Source organism: Thalia democratica, chromosome 5 (genome assembly GCF_965202585.1).
Source record: "Thalia democratica chromosome 5, ktThaDemo2.hap1.1, whole genome shotgun sequence".
NCBI classification, from domain to species: Eukaryota; Metazoa; Chordata; class Thaliacea; order Salpida; family Salpidae; genus Thalia; species Thalia democratica.
In genome coordinates, this window is record NC_139169.1 from 52,143,083 (window position 1) to 52,156,109 (window position 13,027).

The following is a 13,027-nucleotide window of genomic DNA, read 5'->3' on the forward strand; positions in this document are numbered from 1 at the left end:
TCTGGTAATTTTTTACTACCCATGACAACATCAAATTCAACTACCTCCCCTTTTGTAACTGATTTCTTCATTTTTCTAGGGTTATTTTTGATTATGGCACTATAATGGATAAAAATATCACTGTTTAACTCTTCATTATGGATGAAACCATAGCCTTTGTGAACATGAAACCACTTGAATTGACCAGTCAATCTAGAGGCTATAGGTTTTCTGGGAACAAAAATTTTCTGCTTAGATACTTTTGACTGCTTTTTAGTGGATTTACTTGTCACGTTGGTTGGAACTAAATGGCATGACAAACAATGAGAAGCTTCAACCATCTTTGTAAGAGGTTTTCTGACTCCATCCTCAATTCCTCTTACTGTGTGTAGGACAAGAGCTCCTTTTTTGTGGGTTTGTTGCTCTAATGGAGATATAGGACAAGTTGCGACGGCAGCACAATAGTCTGAATTATATCCCAAGTTAGCATGTTTGTTACAAAGAGTGTTTTGATCGTAATTTCCGTGCTGGTTATACCCTTCCCCTTGGCTACGATTGTGCTCATGGTTGTGGAAATTTTCCCTTCTCGTTGGAATAGTCTCATGCCATTTATGTTTGTTAGGATATCTCTTATTACGTTTTAAACGCTGAGGTTCGTATGAAAACTTTTTAGTATTTTCAAAGACCCTCTGTTGTTCAATATCGCATATAAACTCCGTACGCCTAATAAACTCGTTATATTCTAGCCCAAAACATTCCTTAATTTATTTTTTTAAATTATTAGGGGCATGTTTGTGCATAAAGTATTTAACTCTATCTTCCTCTTTAGACGTTGCCCATTGTTTAGCTGATAAAAACAAATCCTGGAATTGCATTGGCTCTGGCCATGATGGGCTTGCACTTAAGATACGAGGCAATTTACTACCTTTGCCTAGTAAAAACTTAACAAGACTGTTGTACGTCTTTCTTCGTCATGTGTTTCCACAAAGTCTATTATATCAGAACGGGGCCATATTCTCTGAAGAATTTCAAACTTCTCCATGTCAGAGGTTATACCATAGGCCGTACATCGGTCTGCAAAAAAAAACGTAACTCCACAGCCGGATCACGTAAAAAGGCTTAAGCTTTGTAACGGCCGTTTAAAATTAATTACTAGAACTAAATGAGACAACAAAATATTTTTTTTCACAGTCTAATAATCTAAAACTAATAAATTTTAAAATACCTTACTTGAACTTTGCATTAATGTTCTAAGAAATAAAAGAAACTTTATATGTTAAATTAGGGTTTAAAACAGATATATAGAAAAACTATAATTATTTTTAACTAGGAACATTTATATAAAACATTTAAACTTTATATTTGATTTCTTGAAGGTCTCATTTTATGTGTATTTTCCTTCTTAATTTCATTTTATCATTTTATTATAAACCAGGACATTTCTAGTATAGCGACTCATCGTAAATTTCAATTTTTAGCTATCTACTTTAAAAAAAACTATACTTATGTTTAACTTAAAAAATTGAAACTTTATGTTTGCATTCTTGAAGGTTTAATTTCACACGTATACTCCTTATTTTTGTCAATTAGTGACATTTATAATAAAGTAGTTTTTCAACGCATATTTCATTGTTAAAAACAGATTGATACTTTCAAAAAAAACTACACTTCAAGAATGCAAATATAAAGTTTCAATGTTTTAAATTAAATATAAGTGTTTTTTTTTTTAAAGTATAAATCTATTTTTAACAATGAAATATGCGTTGAAAAACTACTTTATTAGAAATGTCTCTAAATGACAAAAGTAAGGAGTATACGTGTGAAATTACACCTTCAAGAATGCCAACATAAAGTTTCAATTTTTTAAGTTAAACATAAGTATAGTTTTTTTTTGAATATGATGGCTAAAAATTGAAATTTACGATGAGTCGCTATACTAGAAATGTCCTGGTTCATAATAAAATTATAAAATGAAATTAAGAAGGAAAATATACATAAAATGAGACCTTCAAGAAATCAGATATAAAGTTTAAATGTTTTATATAAATGTTTCTAGTTGAAAAGAATTATAGTTTTTCTTTATATCTGTTGTAAACTCTAACTTAACATATAAAATTTCTTTTGTTTCTTAGAACATTAATGCAAAGTTCAAGTAAGGTATTTTAAAAGTTATTAGTTTTAGATTATTAGACTCTGAAAAAGAGTATTTTGTTGTCTCATTCAGTTATAGTAATTAATTTTAAACGGCCGTTACAAAACTTAAGTTTATTTTATTTTTCATAATTTAAAATATTTAAAAAGTTATCTTTTTATGAAAATATGTAAAAAAAATACTTTTTCTTATTAAAACTTGTTGCCGTTTTTTATTTATTTATAACTTATTGCGTTAATACCTTAGCCTGCATAAATTAGCTTATTGGTATTTAAATTTGTTGCCACTGTTTATTTATTTATAACTTATTGCGTTAAAACCTTAGCCTGCATAAATTAGCTTGTTTACCAATAATTAGGCTAAAAAAAAGATAGCCTGCAGTAAGTCAAAGTATTAACCTACAGTAACCTTTTTTTTTTAAACTTAGCCCAAAAAGATAGCATTCAAATGTTGTAATCTAAACAAAAAAGTTTCTATAAAATAGTTATCAGACTTAATGTCAAAGCTTCCTAAAATGTTTTTATTTTATAAATTTTTTTAAATCAAGAAATAGAGTGTTTCTGTAGACCTGAGAATTTTCTATAATAGAGACTTTTGTTTTTTAAATGTTTCAAAAAGTTGCTAATCATTAAGAACAAGACAAGTTTTGTGCTATATTTGTCAATTTTCTTGAATGTTTAATGAGTCACAACTCAAACATTAAGAATATAAGTTTATATAGGGTGTGCTCAAGGTAAGCTTTATAGCTTAGATTCAGTGCTAATCTAATAGTCGTTATTTCACTGGACAAAATCCGACTAGACAAAATTTTCAGCTCGATATTCGGCAAAAAACCAAAGAAGTTAAAACTAACTAAACTGGACGATTTCAAACTGGACAAAATCCGATAGGACAAGTTTAAACTAGACAAAAAAAACTTTGCAAAATTAAAGAGATAGTAAATAAAAAGAAAAATAAGTTTAATAAAAATTTTAGCTTTGTATATTTATGATTTAATATGATTAATATTAAATTTGAAAATTATAATTTAATTCAATTTAAAAGTACATAAGTTGAATGTAATTGTAAAAATTCAATAAAAAAAAATAATCAAAACTTTTTGTTTTTCTCAAATACAAAACTTTAGTACAAAAAAAATCTTCTTAGCTACCGCTTATCTAAATAAATAAACCCTAGCTATATTTTTAAATATCATCAGTAGTTATCCTCATAGATAGTTACAGAATAGGATTGAAAAAGATAATAAATAACAAGAAAATAAAGTTTAATAAAAATTTAACTTTTTATATATTATTTTCCTTAAAATCTTTGTAAATTATGTAAATAAAATTTAATCGTAATGTAACTATAAAAAAAAATTAAATAATTTTTTTTTTCTCAAATAAAATACTTTAGTTAACCTTTTGTACAAAAAATGCTATTTCTGCTTAGCTACCGCTCATCTTAGTTAATAAACACTAGCAATATTTCTTAATATCATCACACATAGAAAATTAAAGAAAAAGTATACCATCAAAATGTTTCAAATTTTAAAATCGTGATCATTATCTGATTATATACCGCTGATTTTAATAAAAAAATCCTAGATTTCATTTTTTTTATTACTAATTGTCAAAGTTTGGCATAAAAACACTAGTAACACTGCTATAGTTGCTTCTTTTACGAAAAAACAAAATTAGCCTAATAGATAATTAAAGAAAAAGTACATTATTAAACTTCTTGAATCTTTGTAATTGTGTTTAGTAATTGTTTGGCTACGGCTGATTTTAAAAGAATAAACTTTAGCTTTCATATTTTTTGAGTTATCAATGGTCAAAGTTTGGCATAAAAACACTAGTATAGTTGCTTTTTTGGAAAACACACTTTGGCTCATAGATGGTTAACGAAAAAGTACTTCATCAAACTAATTCGAACTTTGTAATTGTTTATTTTGATTATTTTGCTATCGCTGATTTTTTGTAAATAAACTTTAACATCTTTACCTTTCGAGTTATCAATAGTCAAAGTTTGGCATAAAACACTAGTATAATTGCATTTTTGGTAAGCACAGTTTGCCTAATAGATGATTAGAGAAAAAAAAAAACTTTATCAAACTAATTTAAACTTTGTTATTGTATTTATTAGTTGTTTGTCTACCGCTGATTTTTTGAAAATAAACTTTAGCTTTCATATTTTTTGAGGTATCGATAGTCAAAGTTTGGCATAAAAACAGTAGTATAGTTGCTTTTTCGGTAAGCACAGTTTGGCTCATAGATGATTAAAAGAAAAGAACTTCATCAAACTAATTCAAACTTTGTAATTGTGTTTATTAATTGCTTGGCTACCGCTGATTTAAAAAAATAAACTTTAACATTTTTATTCTTTAAGTTATCAATGGTCAAAGTTTGGCATTAAAACACTAGTATAGTTGCTTTTTCGGAAAACACAGTTTGCCTTATAGATGATTAAAGAAAAAGCACTTCATCAAACTAATTAAAACTTTGTAATTGTTTTTATTAATTACTTAGCTACTGCTGATTTTTTTTTTACTTTATCGGATTGTAAGGAATTTATTTTTATTTATTTTAAACATACATTATTATGCTAATCAAGAAAATGTATGTTTTAATTGATGCTGTTAGTTTCACCGTATGTACGGCTACTCCACCAGTACGCCTCGATGAGGCCAGCATCATGTACTGGGTTGACTTTTTTTTTATAGTGGAGTGTCACTTATAATAACATAAGTCCTATAATCCACTTGTATTTGTTCAAATACACAATCCACACTCATAGTTTTTACCTTGAGTGCAATCTTTTAAACAGGGAAGATGAAAACACCTTTCGCATTTTCCAGAACCACGCTAAAAATTTATATTTGTCATAAAAATAAATAATAATAATATAAAACAAATTATTAGTTTAGTAAATTAGTAAATTATTATATAAAAAAGCAATTATACTAGTGTTTTTATGCCAAACTTTGACCATTGATAACTTAAAAAATATTCAAACTAAAGTTTATTTTAAAAAAGTTAACAGTAGCTATGCATTTAATATAAACAATTACAAAGTTTAAATTAGTTTGATTAAGTACTTTTTCTTTAATCATCTATGAGCCAAACTGTGTTTTCCAAAAAAGCAACTATACTAGTGTTTTTATGCCAAACTTTGACCATTGATAACTCAAAGATAAAAATGTTAAAGTTTATCTTTTTAAATCAGCGGTAGCTATGCATTAATATTAACAAATACAAAGTTTGATTTAGTTTGATGAAGTACTTTTCATTTAATCATCTATGAGGCAAACTGTGTTTACCGAAAAAGCAACTATACTACTGTTTTTATGTCAAACCTTGACCATTGATAACTCAAAAGATAAAAATGTTAAAGATTATTTTTTAAAAATCAGCGGTAGCCAAGCAATTAATAAACACAATTACAAAGTTTTAGTTAGTTTCATTATGTATTTTTTCTCTATTTATCTTTGAGCCAAACTGTGTTTTCCGAAAAAGCAACTATACTAATGTTTTTATGCCAAACTTTGACCATTGATAACTTAAAGAATTAAAATGTTAAAGATGATTTTTTAAAAATCGGCGGTAGCTATACAATTAATATAGACAATTACAAAGTTTGAATTAGTTTGATGAAGTACTTTTTCTTTAATCAGCTATGAGCCAAACTGTGTTTTCAAAAAAAGCAACTATACTAGAGTTTTTTTGCCAAACTTTGACCATTGATAACTCAAAAGATAAGAATGTTAAAGTTTTTTTCAAAAAATCAGCGGTAGCTAAGCAATTAATATAAACAGTTACAAAGATTCAAGAAGTTTAATAAAGCTCTTTTTCTTTAATTATCTATTAGGCTAACTGTGTTTTCCGAAAAAGCAACTATACTAGTGTTTTTATGTCAAACTTTGACTATTGATAACTCAAAAAATATGAAAAGTTTATTTACAAAAAATCAGCGGTAGCCAGGCAATTACTAAACACAACTACAAAGTTTAAATTACTTTGATAAAGTATTTTTTTCTAATCATCTATGAGGCAAACTGTGTTTTCAGAAAAAGCAACTACACTAGTGTTTATAGCAGTGTTACTAGTGTTTTTATGCCAAACTTTGACCATTAGTATTAAAAAAATGAAATCTAGGGTTTTTTATTAAAATTAGCGGTAGATAATCAGATAATGATCACGATTTAAAAATTTGAAACATTTTGATGGTATGCTTTTTCTTTAATTTTCTATATGGATAACTACTGAAACTGATGATATTAAGAAATATTGCTAGGGTTTATTAACTAAGATGAGCTGTAGCTAAGCAAAAATAGCATTTTTTGTACAAAAGGTTAACTAAAGTATTTTATTTGAGAAAAAAAAAATTATTTAATTTTTTTTTATAGTTACATTACGATTAAATTTTATTTACATAATTTACAAAGATTTTAAGGAAAATAATATATAAAAAGTTGAATTTTTATTAAACTTTATTTTCTTGTTATTTATTATCTTTTTCAATCCTATTCTGTAACTATCTATGAGGATAACTACTAATGATATTTAAAAATATAGCTAGGGTTTGTTTATTTAGATAAGCGGTAGCTAAGAAGATTTTTTTGTACCAAAGGTTTTCTAAAGTTTTGTATTTGAGAAAAACAAAAAGTTTTGATTAATTTTTTTATTGCATTTTTACAATTACATTCAACTTATGTACTTTTAAATTGAATTAAATTATAATTTTCAAATTTAATATTAATCATATTAAATCATAAATATACAAAGCTAAAATTTTTATTAAACTTATTTTTCTTTTTATTTATTATCTCTTTAATTTTGCAAAGTTTTTTTTGTCTAGTTTAAACTTGTCCGATCGGATTTTTTCCAGTTTAAAATCGTCCAGTTTAGTTAGTTTTAACTTGTTAGTTATTTATTTTATTTTTTTCTTCATTTAACCCTCGATAAGCGGTTTTCAGATTAGATTTTGCGATATGATAATAAATATTACAATAGAAAATAAAATTTTTTTTGTCTCTGATTGTTCAGTTATAATTTACTATTTAAACATATGAAGTTTTGTCACTGATATTAAATTTTAATCAACTAATGATAGTAGGGGATTTCCGAAATATCTACAAAATGACTCTTTTAACTTCTTTATTTTTTGCCGATTATCGAGCTGAAAATTTTGTCCAGTCGGATTTTGTCCAGTGAAAAAACGACCATGTCTTGTCAAAAATTGTATCTTTCTAAATTAAACTGAATTGAAATTGAAATAAAGTTTTAATTTATTTTAAAGTTTAAAATTTTTCAAAGACTTAATAATCAAATGTGAAAATTAACTAAATGCCTATACTATCAGGGTTCGTGCGCGTCAGGTTAAATCAGGCTAAGTCAGGCTAAATCAGTTTTTTTGAAAAAAGTTGAAAGTGTCAGGCTAAATCAGTTTTTTTATTTAAAAGTTTGAGAGTCGCAGTTTTTCTCTGTTCAAATGCTTGAAAATATTCGATTAAAAAAATTGAGAAATCTTTTTAAGATCAGATTGAGATGTGAATTTATTTCTAAATAAAGATTTAGTTACTAAAGACGAAATCAGTCAGTATTTGTAAAAATAATGGGGTGGCTTGGCGTTTAGCCAACAGATCCTTCGCTCTACTGAGCACAAAAGATAGCTTTTTTTAATGAAGTAAAATCATTCAACCTTATAAATTGATGCTAACAGCTAAACAGTAAAACACAACATACATTTTTTGAGTGAAACAATAAAATCTTATAATATTTTAAGTTAGAAACAGTAGTAATGGTGACACAGTTAACAGCACAAAGATAAATAAAATTGATGTTAGCCTAATCTAAGAATGTGATTATAGTGTGAATATTATATTATATTAAGTCTATATATTTAGTTGAAGTTTTCATTACTTATAAAAGATATTTAGTTAATATAAATCCCAGTTTATATATAGTTAATAAATTTAGTTAATATATAACATTTAAAAGCTTAAGGTATATACCATAAAAGTTTTTTGGTTATGGTTATCTTTAGGTGAGCACCAATATCAAGCTGAAACTATAATACATTTGATGTATTATTTGGTCATTATTTCAGGCTAAAAATATATCTTTTATAAATACATAAATAAAATTAAACTTATAAATCATAAACTAATTAACTTCAGTATTTAATTGCTTTTATTTTACAATATAAAGTGATTATATCAATACAGTAATTTATGTTGATTATGATACTGTAAAATAATATTGATTAGATGTTTTAGTTTATAATATACTAATTTAGCTCTTTCTTTGTATTTATATAGCTTGTTTAAAACAAAGTATCGTTTATTTTGTCTGAAATAATGATCAAATAATACATCAAATGTATTATACTTTCAGTTTGATATTGGTGCTCACCTAAAGTTAACCATAACCAGTTTTTTTATTGTAAAAAACTTTAGTTATTGATAGTGATTAGTTAAATAGTTTTATATGAACTATGTTCTTCCAAAGTTTTAAACTTTTGTATTTATTCCAACAGACTTATAGGAAACATTTAGGTTTTCATTTAACACCTAGTGTTAAATTTTCTTTACAAAATTGATTGACCCCTCCCTATAATAGCCTTAGTAACAGTTTGTTTCTTTGCTCATACAATTTAAACTGCCTTTATGAAATCATTTGAAGTATATTGCTTTAAAATAGATGGAGGATATCTATTTTTAGTGAATTTGTAACCATACCAATCAATATATGGTAAAAAAACCAACTGGTATGGTTTTAAGGGCATAGGGGGGGGGGGGGTAAACACCCTTTTTTGGTTTTTGATCTTATTTTATAAAGTTTTTACTAAGCTATAAGATGCTTTTTACAGATTTAAAAATTTCAAAATATTTTTTGAGATATAGCCGGTCAAAGTCGGAGGCAACAATAGGATCCTTATGGGAGGCGCAAACTAAAATGGCAAATAACTAGAAATCACTAAAAATCTATCTCCTCCTACATTTTTTGAGCTAACTACCTCAAATTTTCAGGAAATGTTCCTTGCAATATTTAAAAAATTCTGTCGGAACAGAATTTAAAAATGTTATTGTGTTATTTTTTAAATGTTATTTTTAAAATGTTATTTTTTAAAAATTCCTTCCGACAGAATTTTCTAAATATATCAAGGAACGTTTCCTGAAAGTTTGAGGTAGTTATCTCAAAAAACCTAGGAGAAGATAGATTTTTAGTGAAATAGTCTATTTTTGCTGTTTTAGTTTGCGCCTCCCATAAGAAACCTATTGTTGCCTCCGACTTTGACCGGCTATATCTCAAAAATTAATTTGAATTTTTAAAATCTGTAAAAAGCATCTTGTAACTTAGTAAAAACTATATAAAATAAGATCAAAAACCAAAAAAGGGTGTTTACCCCCCCCCCCCCCCTATGCTCTTAATAAGTTAAAGAAAAAATGAAATGTGTTTTGTTAAATTTGATATTTTTTTTAACTTTCTTTTTTAAACTTTAGTTTGGATAGCTTGCTTTTTATAACCTTGTAAAGTTTGTCATAATCAATTGAACTTATAATTAATCATGAGCACAATAATTTTACTTTTTATTTCTTTTTTAATGAGAAATTTAGAAGATAAAATAATGGAATGATTGTTCATTAAAGTCTACAAAAATTTTAATACACATATAAAAATATGTTCAAAATGCTTTCAGGAGTTCTAATACCTTAAAACAGTTTTTAAAGTTTATTGACAAAGGGAGTAGAGCTCTTGAAAGCACTTTGAACCTATATGTGTATTAAAAAATTGTAGATTTTTCTAAATACTTGGATCATTCAATTTTTTTAACTTCTTGATGCCATAGAAAAATCACAAACAAACAGTGTTCTGGACAGATTTGACTAACAAATTCAATATACAAATATTTGCACCAAGTAATTGAGCGACTTAAAAAACTTTTAAGTATATTTTAGTTTGTAAGATTGTAAAATATAGTGATTTCAAATTGCAAATGGTTTTTAGATAAAGATTTTTTTTTATCAAGCAGGGCTGCAATACACTTTGCATAACTCATGATATTTTGAAGTTTTTCAAAATCTCAGGATGACTCATCTAATATGAGAATATTTGATTTTTTTAAATCTTAGGATAATTATAAGGGTAAAATAAGCAAGAACATGTTTGTAAATATTGTGACATAAATAAAGAAGAAAACAGTAACAATCCAATGGATAAACACATTTAAAGTAATAAAATGATTTGATCAAATAGATGAAAAATCTAGCAAATGTTTTGTCAACTTTGACATCCAAAAATTCTATCCAAGCATCAAATTGAAACAACTTAAAAATGCAATAAAATTTGCAAGAAAATTTACAGGTATAAGTGAAGAGGAAACAAACATCATAAACCACACATGCAACTCAGGGCTTACTTACAATGGAAAAATATGGACCAGGACTCAACTTTGAATTTCCTATGGGGTATATTTCAGTGCTGAATTATGTGAAAAAGTTGACTTATACATACTAGATAAATTAGGAAAAAACAAACATGTCAAAGCAAATAGGCCAAATACAAAAACAACCAGGATCATGAGAATATAAAAAAGCAAACGATAAAAATTCTTAAAGACATCGGTTTCAGCATCACAATATCTATTGTCAATAGATATTGGAATGACAAGATGTAACTTCTTGGACATTACCTTAGATCTAGCTAAGAGTTGGTACATGCTATACAGAAAAAAAAATCCTCAATCAGATACATCAACAATAACTCTAACAACCTGATGATAATCAAGAATAACCTACCTAAAATGATAGAGAAAAGATTAGATAGGTTGTCTACAGACCCACAAACTTTTGATAATGCAAACAGGGTTGCCACTTTACCTGGAAACCTGGAAAAACCTGGAATTTGACAATTTAGGCAAAAATAACCTGGAAAAACCTGGAATTTGAGATTTTTTGATAAAAACCTGGAAAAACCTGTAATTTTGATTAAAAAACCTGAAAAAAACTGGAATTTTTATAGTTTTAACATTTTCAGTAGTAAAATTCCGATTTGACACAAAAAATCTATCATATAAATAAGATATTTTTGTCATCATCAAAAACTTTTTTTATTAAAAAATACATAAAAGTAAATTTACAGTATCTTTTCAATGTTTTTATACTATTTAATACAGTTTCTTATACAAAAATTAACTTAAAACTAAAAATATACCCAAAAATGTGTACTTTTAAAAACCTGGAAGAATTTTGGAAAACCTAGAAAAATTTTTGAAAAAACGAGTGTCAACCCTGTTCAAAGCATAGCTACTAAGTTGCTATACACCTATCTAACTTCAAACACTAACTTAAATATGAAAATAAACCCAACCCTGTAGACAAAGCAAAACGAAAAACAAACAAGAAAAATTATGTTCTTCAATTCCCCATACTGCCAATCAGTTGAAACTGATATTGAAAAAAAAAATTGTTGGATATTATTGATAAATAATTTAAAAACAAAAGAATGAAAAAGATTTATAACAGAAACAAATGCAAATTATTGTATTCTTGTATGGAAAATGTTAAATCATTAATAAGTCGTCACAATAAGAAGGTACAAAGTAGAACAACCAATAAGAAAGATCAAGAAAGTAGTATGCGCAACTGCTGCAACAAAGATTCCTGCCCAGTTAAAAGTAAGTGTTTACAGAAGAATGTAATATACAAAGCAACAATCACTACTCAAAAAGAAATGAAGGAGTACATTGGATCTACAGGAGGTCTATTCAAAAAGAGATGGTACGGCTTATTAGTGACATTAGAAATGAAGAAAAAAAACAAAGGAACAACACTTTTAAAGTACATTTGGAAATAAAAGACCAATAACACATGCTACAAACTTAAATGGAACATTATGCATAAGATTGGAAACTTTATAAATGTAGGTAAGATCTGTAAAACCTATAACCTGGAAAAAAGTTGAAATAGCTCTTGCTGACAAAAAACGAAATTTTAATAAAAGACAAGAACTTTTTTACATCTGTCAGCACTTTAAAAAATTATACTCTAAAACTTGAAGTGTTTATAGCTTTTATATTTTTTGTTTTTGTTTGTTAAATTTTACTGTACTTTTTTTTGTTAAATGCCATTTTTTATTTGTGTTGTTATAAGCTATATCTAAAACAGTATCTTGTGTAAATAAAACTAATATTAGTATTGTTTCCAAAACAATTTTTGTCAAGACTTTTAAGTTAAAGGAATACTCTTCACATATGATGATAGTTATAAGGTTTTAAAAATCTAAGAATTTAAGTGAAATTAAATTGATTTAGTCGCAATGTTTTGTTATTTTATAACCAAGTTTGTCAATAATTTACTTTTAACTACTCAAAATATAAATTTAAGCGTTTGTTAACAAAAGATCCTAGCAAAACAAGTTCACCGGAATATATAATTTTAACAAATTATACAGTATCCTTCTTTTATTACACTGACATATGTTCCTGTGTGTTAACAGATTAACACATTTCATAGCTCAGTTGAAGTGTGTTAATCTGTTAACACACATAAACATTAGTCAGTGTAATAAAAGAAGGATTCTGTATATTTTGTTATTATTATATATTCCATTGAACTTGTTTCACTAAGATATTTTATTAACAAACACTTTAAATTTATATTTTGAATAGTTAATTTAATTTTTATTAATTTTGAAAAATTTAATAAAACTTATTTTAGTTTTTAAAAACTCAGGATGACTTGGTACAGTTTTAGGTCACTCAGGACCGTTTATTTTGACTTAAAAAGTAGCAGCCCTGCAAGATTAAAGAAAAATCTTAGTTTAGAAAAAAACAAAGGAAATTAAATTATGAATTTCTAGTTAAATGATTTTAAAACAAATGACTTCAGTTTCTTATTAATAAGAACTAAAATTT